We start from the raw sequence: 11,788 nt of genomic DNA on the forward strand, positions 1-11,788 counted from the left end.
GCCACAGTAGACAGAAAAAACAGAACTAGGTCCTGAACGCTGTCCTCTGTCCCCCACACCTGTGGTGTGGCCTATAAGTTGGTCTGTCTTTGCCAATGAAAATACACAAGATAAGTTAATTATTTTAATGATGGACATTTTTACAGTGTTCCAGTACAACTTAAATGTCTTTTCACATCTCAGCCACAGCAAGTATAACCCTCATCACTAGAACTAAAGGAGGGGTGGTAGGATCAATGCTCTGATAGTATTTTGTGAGGATAGAGCGGAGTTCGTTTGTCATTTTTTTCCACATTAGCAATGGTTTAGCTTGGGCATATTGGTCTTCTCCATTGAGTCAGAAGTTCATATTTTACATTATGAATCATGGAAGAGAAAAAAAAAAGAAGCTAAGTACAGTGGAAAGTACATGGACCTCATTTTACTTCTGAGTTCAGTAGATTATGGAAAATTCATTTGCCCTGCTGCCTTGGAAGAATGGAGGTACTATCTTAGATGAAAGGCATGCAACTCAGACCCAAGAGTGGCATGTGGTAACTGCAACCCGGACTGGTAGTTGCAAGTGTCACTTCACTCCTACAGCTGCAGCACGCCAGCAAACTGAGTGGGTTCAGAGAGGATGTGCATGTAGGAAGGAGATGAAGTGCACGCTGAGAACTATATGGATTGGAATATTCCTGGCCCTGGGTATTTCCATTTAACTTTTGAGGTAATTTTTTTTATTCTTCTGAATCACATATTCTTGGTATTGTTGATTGTGCTGAGCATTACAGGTTGATGGGGGTGTTGATATCTTCTTACTTTGCCAATCAATGAGCATGATGCTCCATTTTTGTTCATTAAATTTATTTTTAATTTTTACCAACAGTTTTCTGGAAGTAATGATGTGTTTTGTTAAATATATCTGTAATTTTATCTGAATTTTATGCTTTTTGTGAAGAAAGATTAACATTTAATAAAATTTTGTTTTCTTTTGCTAGCATATAAAAATTTGGTTCATTATTTTATAATGACACACTCATGGCCTTACAAAATTTTAGTAGAATTTACAGTGAGTTTTCCTCTTTACTGTTATGTCATCTGAAGGTAAAATAGACAGACAGCTTTTTGTTGCCAGGTTACATTCCTTTATTTATTTTACTTTCTCTTTTGCACTGATAGTTTGAATGAGAATGGCACCATCATAGGCTTGTATATCTGTGAGCTTAGTGCACAGTTTATGAACTTTTTGAGAAGGATTTGGAGGTATGGCCTTGGTGCAGAAGGTATGTCACTGTGGGTGGCACATACAAGCTCCAGTCAGTCTCTGTCTCTCAGTGTCTGTATCTCTGCATCTCTGTCTCTCTGCCTGTAAATTAGGATATAAAACTCTCAGGCACTGCTCCAGCACCATGTTTGCCTGCTTCCCTCCACGATGATAATAGACTAAGCCTCTGAAATTCTAGGGAAGCCCCCAGTAAAACATCTACCCAGCAAAGACAAGACCATATATTACCACCTAGAATTATACTTTTCTCAATATAAATGCCTAGAGGCCACCACATAAAAAAAATTAATAAGTAGCCAGAAAAATATGTCTCTCATAGAGTTCAGCAACCCTACTATAAATAACAGGCCTTAAATGTTCCAAAATAGTTGATGCTCAAGAAAAAGACTATAAAATAGCCTTTGTGAATATGATAGTTGTCTTTAAAAAATAAAATGAATAAATCCCTTAAAGAAATCTGTAAAATCACAGTGAAAGAAAACAGTTCAAGAAAGTAGAAATAGAGTCAATAAAGAAAGCCCAAAGCCCTGGGGTCCTCCTCAAACTATGGCACCAGCCAAGGAAAATATAGGCAGTAAACTTCGAACCCCTACCCAGACCAGCCAATGGACAGGATATTCTCCACCGTTAAATAGAGAAGGAGATCTGACTTTCACACAAACTCTGGTGCCCCATATTTGACCATGTCCCTTGGATGGAGACGCCTGGTGGCAATCAAAGGAAGAATAATAGGTCACCAAGAAGAGACTGGATACCCTATGAGCATATACAGGAGGAGGAGGTCCTCCTCAGTCACAGACATAGGGGAGGGGAATGGGGGGAGAGCGGAAGGGAGGGAGGAATGGGAGGATACAAGGGATGGGCTAACAACTGAGATGTAATATGAATAAATTAATAAAAAATGGGAAAAAAAGAAAGCCCAAAGTAACGGAAATGTAGAAGTTAAAAATTTAGGAACTCAAACAGGAACCTCAGAGACAAGCCTCAACAACAGAGCACAAGAGATGGAAAAGAGAATCTCAGGTATTGAAGAAAAAATAGAAGAAATGGATACCTTGGGCAAAGAAAATGTTAAATATGAAAAAAAAAAAAAACCTGATGTAGGACATCCAGGAAATCTGAGAGAGTACAAAAGGCTTAATCTAAGAATAATAAAAATAGAAGAAAGAGAGGTCAAGGTCACAGAAAAAATATTTGCAACAGGATGAAAATAGATCTACCTCAAGATCCAGCTATAACACGCTTGAGAACATACCCAAAAGACATTTTATCTTACCAAAGCCACACTGGTTTAACCATGTTCGTTGCTGCTGTATTCACAATAGCCAGAAATTAGAAACAACCCAGATGTCCCTCAATAGAAGAATTTTTTTAAAGTGATATCTGATACCTTGAGATCAATGTGGCATTGATCTATACAATCTCTCTGCATGTGTCCTTCACTTTCTTAAAGGAAAACTTAGAATACCATTCTTTTTTTTCCTGAAAACACTCCACAAAAATTCATATCTGACTTTCTGGTGTAGTTATAAGAGTTTTGTATTGCTATTTAAGGATGGATTAAAAATGAACAGGAAAAATAGATAAAATTAAAGTTATGCCCACTAATTTTTAATAGACTTTGAAGAATGGGAACAGAAAACCTTTCCAGTGTAAAACAGTAAGACCTCTAATGAAAACTTCCAAAAAAGACTCTTTTATGCTTGTCTAAGTAATCTGAAATATTTGTTTTACTTACTTTGAGGAGCATGATTGATGCAGAGGGTGTACTTAGGGCCTAATTAACTGAGCTAAACCTGAGCTCTGGCCCATAATTTTCTCCTCAATATCACGAGGATGGTACTAACAATACCTACCTTGTGGTTGCTATGAGGACTTAGTAGTCCAACATATAAAAATAATTAGGTCCCGAAATTTGTGGATAAATGGATTGAGCTAGAAGTGATCATAATGATGAGTTAACCCAGAAGCAGAAAGACTCAAATGGTATATACTCACTTATATCTGCATATTAGCCCAAGGGGCATGTCCCATGAAAGCCTTCACTTACCAGGAGACTGAAACAGAGGAGAGGACATCCTATTGGGACTCTAGATGAGAGAAGCATGGGAGAATGGCAAAGTAGAAGGATCCAGAGGGTCCTAGAAACCTACAAGTAGAACATTATGATAAGCAGATTTGGGCCCAGGGGTCCTGCCCAAACTAAGGCACCAGCCAAGGACAATACAGGCGGTAAACTTTAAACCCCTACCCAGATCTAGCCAATGGTCAGAACACTCTCCACAGTTGAGTGGAGAGTGGGATATGACTTTCTCATGTACTCTGGTGCCTCGCATTTGACCATGTCCTCTGAAGGGGAAGACCTGGTGGCACTCAGAGGAAGGATAGCAGGTTACCAAGAAGAGACTTGATACCCTATGAGCATATACAGGGGGAGGTAATCCCCCTCAGGAACAGTCATAGGGGAGGGGAATAAGGGGAAAATGGGAGGGAGGGAAGAATGGAAGAATACAAGGGATGGGATAACCATTGAGATGTAACAAGAATAAATTAATAAAAAAATAATAATTAGGGACTGGTAAATAGAAAGCACTATATGTTGGACAATTGTACTCAATAGTAGTTCTACTGATGTTTTTAATCACCCAAATATGAAATAATTATTATAAATACAATCATGCTTATTTAAGATTCCAAGAAAAAGTGGTTATTACTTCTTTTATTTAAAAGTAAAAGCAAAAATATCTAGCACAATTTAGTTTAAGCCAATTATGATGAATTTTTAATTTTTATAATTAGTTTAAGGAAGGCATTTCTGAGACAAATGACTCATTAAAGTTCACTGAGCTGCCTTAATTACAGTATTCCTGGAAAGCACTGAAAAAAAATCACAGTAACTCTATGTATTGTGTATTTACGATGTGATGTTGTTACTAGGTTGGGTCTTTGGTCCCTTTAGAGTAGTCTAATTAAAACGTGAGAAATTCTATTTTAAAAGATAGCCAATCCAATTGGGTTTGTTAGAGGAAGGAGTTTTGATAGCAAATACAGAAATCTGTCAGGTTTTACCTCCCTGTGCCAATTAGTACTAAACATGTCAATTAGATGATTATTTCTCCACATTTTGATCAGTTGCAGTTTTCTATAATGGTGTTCGTCTGTTACAATGAAAATTTGCCTCAATTATGACTAAAGACTTCACTTATCTATGGGTTAAAATATTTAGAATGTATTTAGAATGTAGTTTGGAACCATGCTGATTTATTAATGTAGCAATTGTAGGTTCTTTTCTAGGATCCATGACTTCACTGGCCTTGGGTAGGTCACAGGGTGTGGTGGTTTGAGTGGGAAAAGCTCCCATAGTCTCATATTAGGATATGTGGTCTTGTTGGAGGACGTGTGTTACTAGAGGTGTGGAATTTGCGGTATCAGATGCTCAAGCCAGGCCCAGTGTCACTCCTCCTCTTGCATTCTGATCCTTATGTAGACCTCTCAATTACTTCTCTAGCACCATGTCTTCCTGCATGCTGCCATACTTCCCACCATATTGACAATGGACTAAACCTCTGAATTGTAAGGCAGTCCCCAAGTTTATGACCACTGTGTGTGGTCATAGTGTCTCTTCACAGAAACAGGAACCATAACCACAACACTAGGTTTCCAGTACCAAACATGATTTCCCTCTTGCTGAGCATGTCTTAAGTCTAATTAGAGAGCTGTTAGTTGCTGCCAAAGTGCCCGTCTTAGCGTTATAATACCCATCATAACTGAGTAGAGCTATCTGTTGTTTCCCCCCTTTGGAAGCCGTTTTTGTAGTTTCTGATACCATAAAAGCTAGTGGATTTCAGATCAGATACAGCTTGCAGGCCTCTAGGTCCTATTTCCAAAGTTCCTTGTGTCTTCAGATTTAGGAACTTACCATCCAACTCTAGTTTTCTTCTTTTGATTGACTTTCTGAGATATATTTTTTCATGTCATTATGTTTATTGTTAATCTTCTCTTCACTCTGACATTTTTCATGTAGTGTTTTTTGTAGAGCTGGATTGATGGCTAGAAGTTGATTAAATTTGTTTTTGTTGTGTAATGTTTTTCTCTCTCCATTATTTGTAATTGATAACTCTGTTGGGTATAGCAGCCTGAGCTGGTATCTATGGTCTCTCAGAGCTTGTAGAACATCTCTCCAGACCCCTTTAGCTTTCTGAGTCTCCATTGAAGTCTGTTGTTATTTTATTAGGTCTGCTCTTGATATCCTTTTTTTTTCCTTGTACTTTTGGTATTTTAATTATTAGGGGTCAAGAAGAGTTTCTTTTTGCATCTTTTTTATTTGATCTTTTCTTTGTCTCTTTACCCTGATAGGTATCACTTTTTCTAGATTGGGAAAATATTCTTCCATGATTCTGTTAAAAATATTCTCTGTGCCTTTAACCTGGCTTTCCTTTCCATCCTCTTTACCTATGTTTTTATAGATTTTGTCTTTTCATAGTGTCCCAGATTTCCTGGATGTTTTATATCTGGATTTTTTTTTAATTTAATATTCTCTTAGACTGAACTATTAATTTTTCTACCTTGTCTTCTAGATCTGAGATTCTCTCTCCCATGTCTTTAATTTTGTTACTAAGGTTTACTTCTTAGCTATTTTTTTTTAAGTTCCTAGGTTTGCCATGTACAGCTTTATTTCAGTTGAGCTTTTGTTTAGTGATTCTGTTTTAATAGTCTAATATTTTGAGTGTGACAGTGCATGCCTTTAATCCTAGCATTCATGGGGCAGAGACAGGCAGATTTATGAAAGTTTAAGGTCAGCCTGGTCTACATAGCAAGTTACAGGACAGTTGGGGCTATATACATTCTGTCTCAAAACAAAACAAAACAAAAAAAGTAAAATTCTACATTCATGTCTTGAGTTGTTTTTATTACTATATTCAACTGTTTGTATTTTCATGACCTTCATTAAGGCACTTGTTCATATCATCTTTAATGTCCTTGAACATATTCATAATTGATATTTTGAAGTCCTAGTCTTGTATTTTAGTTATATTGCTTCTCTCAATGACTATTATAGTAGGGTTCCTGACATATCATCTTGGTTGTTCATGTTTGTGTTTTTGCATTCGTATCTAGGTACCTGTAGTTATGATATTTGAAGTTGGCGTAGACATCTGGTTTCAACTTTGCTAAGAGGGTGCTACTCTCTTTGTTTGCTTTTGCATACATCAGTGACTAGTTTTATGTCAACTTAGCACAAGCTTGAGTCATTGGATTGGAGGGAACCTCAATTGAGAAAATAGTTCCATAAGACAGGGCTGTAGACAAAAGTGTAAGGCATTTTCCTTAATTAGTGATTGATGTGGGAGAGCCCGGCTCAGTGTGCATGGTATCACCATGGCCTTGTGGTCCTGGGTGCTACAGAAATGCAGGCTGAGGAAACCTTGAGGAGCCATATAGTAAACAGCACTCCTTCATGGCTTCTGGTTCTGCTCCACCCTCCATAGTCAAGTCCTTTTTTACTTGCTGCCCTGAATTCCATAGATGGTCAACAGTGATACGGAAGTTTAAACCAAATAAACTTTGTCCTCCCCAATTTTCTCCTGTTCATGTCCTTTCACTATCACAATAAAAAATTCTAATATGCCCACTGTGGGTCCTAGCCAAGTATGGCAGCTGTGTTGTCCATTAGTCCCAGAAAAGTATGGTGGCTGGTCCCTACGTCCCAGCTAATTGTGGTGTTTTGGGGATCTCTGGTAAAGAACTATTCTTCTGGTCAGTTGGGTGTAACAAAAGAAAGAAAATGAGATATAAGGAAGGCCTGGGTCCTAGCCATGCATGACAGCAGTGCTAGTAGAGTGCTGATAGAAGTCTGTTCTTGATTTTTCCATCTTAATAGCGTTAATCCCTTTTACCTTGTAGGTTTTCTGAGATAACTTGTCCTGTCTGCTGAGTGTGCTGGCACTAAAGCCTAGCACAATTGTCATCAAAGAGACCAGAGAGACTTCATCCATCAAGTGATGGAAGTAGATGCAGAATCTCACAGCCTAACATTACGTGGAGTTCAGGAAGTTCTGCTGGACAGGGAAAGGAAGGATTGGAGGAACCACAGGGGTCGGGAATACACCAAAAGTACAAAGTCCATAGAATTCAACTGAACTCATGAGAACGAGAGAGAGAGAGAGAGAGAGAGAGAGAGAGAGAGAGAGAGAGAGAGAGAGAGAGAGAGAGAGATCACAGAACAGAACACTTAGGGATCTGACCTAGGTCCTCTACATATATATTATAGATGAGTAGCTTAGTGTCCTTGTTCTTGTGGAAATCTGAAGTGGGAGCAAGGGCTGTCTATGATTCTTTTGCCTACTTGCAGGATGGTGTGTGTCTGATCTCTCTCTCTCTCTCTCTCTCTCTCTCTCTCTCTCTCTCTCTCTCTCTCTCTCTGTGTGTGTGTGTGTGTGTGTGTGTGTGTGTGTGTGTGTGTGTGTGTGTGGTCTTATTATAGTTTGTTATGCTGTGTTTGGTTGATGTCCCTTGAGGCCTATTCTTCTCTGAGGGGAGGCATTAGAGGATGTCAGGAAGAGAGAGAGGACATAGGAATAGGTGGAGGAAAGGTTGCGGGGAGAGAAGATAGGAGAAATGGTGGTGGAGAAACCACAGTCAGGATGTCATATTTGAAAGAATTTTTAAAAATGAAGAGCAACTTAATTTTTTCTAAAAAGAAATTGATTAATTAACTCCCCAGAGCTATCTAGATATCCAATAGACATGACCTCAGAAGTCAAAACCTTAGGTCTGCACTAACATTTGAGACTGCTGGAGTCAGGCTGGGGAAATGACTCAGACATTAAAAGCTAGGCTTGCAACCAAAAAGATAAGAGTCTGCTGCAGCCAAAGTTCCAGTTTCTCACAGGACAATGGACACTCTGGCATGGAACAGTGACATCTGGGAACAATGTAGGTGCAGTGTTTTGTGACTGAGTTTGTATCCCAATCCCTTCACATGAGGTCTTGCCTGGTTACAGAAGATTGCGGGCTCAGGTTCCATGTTCCCCATTACTTGGTGTCTTTGCTGTGGTCGCCCTAACAGATTCCATGAAGTTCCCGTTGCACTAGGTTTCCACTTGCCCCTTAAATAGGCCCCAATTCCAGACATAAAATGAGTTTTGAAATATTCCTTCTATTTCTATTTTGTGGAATAATTTGAGAAAAATCAGTCTTAGGTCTTTGAACATCTGCTAAAACCCTTGTGGAAAAACCATCTGTCCCTGGGCTTTTTTTTTTTTTTTGGTTAGGAGCTTTTTTGAAAAATCACTTTACATCTTTATCACAGCCCCCTCCCCCATCTCTTTCTAGTCCTGACCTCAGGCCTTCCTCCCCTCATGTCCCTCTCTCCTTATCCCCCCTCTCCTTTTCTCAGAGAAGGGAGGGCCCTAAGTGGTACCAACCCACACCAAAACCTTAAGTCACAGCAGGACTCTAAGCTCATCTATCCCATTGAGGCCAGACAAGGCAGCCCAGCTAGGGGGAAAAGATCCAAAGGCAGGCAACAGATTGGGTGATAGCCCTTACACTCATTGGTAGGGGACTCACAACCACATGATGACCATGCTGAGCATTTGTTACATATGTGTAGGGCATCTAGGTCCAACCTATGCAAGCTCTTTCATTGGTGGTTCAATCTCCATGAGCCCCCATGGGCCCAGGTGAGTTTATTCTTTAAGTCTTCTTGTGGTGTCCTTGACTCATCCAGATCCCTGTTTGGGAGATTTTTTTAATGACTGCTTTTATTTCCTTAGGTGTTATGGGTTTACTTAAATTGTTTGTCTAACCTTGATTTCACTTTAGTAAGTGGTATCTGCCCTGGAAGTTTCTGGTTTCTTTGAAGATTCAGTTGTGTCACCTGGTGTTTTGCTAAAACCTGACTTGTGAGAGATCAGATGATGTGTTTCTGGAAGAGAGGGCATGTGATGTTTTCCTGGGAGCAGACACGTGAGAAGGTGTGTGATGGTGTGAAGTATAAAAAGAACCACATACACTGAGATGAGGTTCTGGGCATTTGTGCAATACTCAGTTGGTCTTTGCTGGACTTTGCTGATCTTCACTGATCTTTATTGGTCTTCACTTCACAGAGAGAAATGTTCCAGAGACATTCTCAGTGTACTCTGGCTGATTCTGGCTGCTTCAACAGACTCATGCCAATTCGGTGGAGCCTTGAGGTTTCTGGTGGATTCGTGTGTTGTTTGGTGTTGGCTTGGACTGGACTGCAGGTATCCTGACAACACAGAGTAGAATTGGCCCAAGGAACTATGTCTAAACAGGTCCACAACTTCTTTTTCCTATTAACATTCTTTCTCTCATTCCTCTCGTTAGTATATTAGAAATGAGGTTGAAGTGTTTAAGAATCCTAAATAAAATAAGTTTTGAAAAATCTAAGCATACAGGTATCTATTGAGAAATGTTTCCATTTCTTTTAGATTTTCCAGTTTCGTGGAGTACATGTTTTTGAAGTATAATCTAATGTTTCTTTGGATTTCCTCAGTGTCTAGTGTGTGTCTCCCTCCTTTTGTTTCTGATTATGTTAATTTGAACATGCTCGCTGTGTCTTTTACTTTGGAAAAAGGTTTGTCAATCTCATTGATTTTCTCAAAGAACATACTCTTTGTTTCATTGATTCCTTATATTATTCTCTTTGCTTCTGTTTTATTAATTTCAGTATTTCAGCCCTCAGTTTGATTATTTCCTGCTGTCTATTCCTCTTGGGTATAGTTTTTTTTCTTTTTGTTCTAGAGCTCTAATCTGTGCTATTAAGCTTTAGTATGAAATCTCTCTATTTTTTTTAAATGAAGGCACATAGTGCTATGAACTTTCCTCTTATCACCACTTTCATTGTGTCCAATAAATTTGGGTATGGTGTGCATTCATTTTCATTGAATTGTAGGATGTCTTTAATTCCTTTCTTTATTTCCTTTTTGACCCCAAAGTTGGTCCATAAGGAGATGTTAAATCATTAAAAATCCACCAACCAAGGATCTGGGAGTGGCACAGTTCAGTGGGTTGGCAGGTCACTCCCAAGTTGCTCTTCATTTAAAGAGACAGTATTCTAAGAAGTCAGTCAGTGAACCCTGGTTTTTTTTTTTTTCCTTTAAAAATATTTGTGTTAAATACTTCAGAATTTTATACAAGGTATTGGATCATATTCAACCCCCTCCTCAACTCCTCACAGATATGGATTCCTCTTCCTTTCTCACAAACATTTATACCTTTTAAAAAACTTTGAGTCCAATTTGTCATATATACTCTTGGTTGTGGAACCATCCACTAGATGTGTTTTACCCACCATGGGCTCAACATTTCAAATTCTCCAGTATTTCATTCATAAGGATGTTCAAGTTGTATAATAACTGTGTAAGTCAGTTTTATCAGGGCAATAACTTTACTTCCCCAGATCTTAGCCTGTTCTAGTTTCTTTTATGTTTTTGTGAAAAAATACATTAGCAAAAATAGATTGTAGGAGAAATGGTTTATTTTAGTGTACATTTCCAGGTTATAACCCACCATTTTCAGAAATTAGGGTGACATCTACACAGAAGAACAAAGATAAATGAGTGAGTACACACATGCCTACTTATGCACAATCTCCCTCTGTACTCACAAAGCCCTGGACCTCAACTCAGGGACTAGTTCCACACAGAATGCATGGGCTTTTCCAACTCAATTGATATAATTTTAAAAAAAAATTCCCCCACAGACTGTTGGAACCTGCTGTTAATTTTAAAGTCTGGTATTACTGGATAGCCTCTGAGCTCAGTGGTAAAATAATAGACTCCCTTCTTCAGATGGGTTCCCTCCTCTCTGCCTCTTGAAAAATACCAAATCCTATAATAAGTCTCACATTGCTCTCAGGGAGATTATAGGCCCAACCTTTTCCTGATAAGAAACCAATTCAGTGTGCACCTGGGGATTCCTGAAATACCTTCCCCATCTTAATGAAATGTTTGAATGCTTTCAACCAGTGACCTTTTTCTATACCTCTACCTGTACCTAGAGTTCTTCCCCCACCCTATCCCTGCTGCCCATAGGGTACCTAAGTGCTGCCTTCCCCTTTCTATGATTGTACTGTGCTGCTGCATGTAAATGAATTATCCCTGGCACTCCTGGCACCAGCAAATCAAGCACATTCCCCTCCAAACCCCCTCCCATTGTCCAAGGTTTATAAGTCCCTGTTTTAATAAAATAAACGGGAACACCACTATCTATTTCACCAAAGGTCGTCTGAGACTTGTCACTTATTCTTGGGAAGGAAGGGCTGTCCTCCTTCCTGGAGGATTTACTGCTGGACCCTGGACTTGGCTGCCAGCTAGACAGCCACAGCTGCCTCAATTGCCACTCCAGCCCATTAAACAATTGCAAGCCACTGACAACCATGGAGTAGGCACAGGCCTGTGTTCAGGCCATGAACTCACCAGGCACAGGCATCTGCCTGAACCTTCTGCCATTAGCATGGAGGCTTAACTGAAGGACTATGACATCACTGCTTTC

The sequence above is a fragment of the Acomys minous genome (assembly GCF_964271855.1).
Source record: "Acomys minous genome assembly, chromosome: 1".
NCBI lineage: Eukaryota > Metazoa > Chordata > Mammalia > Rodentia > Muridae > Acomys > Acomys minous.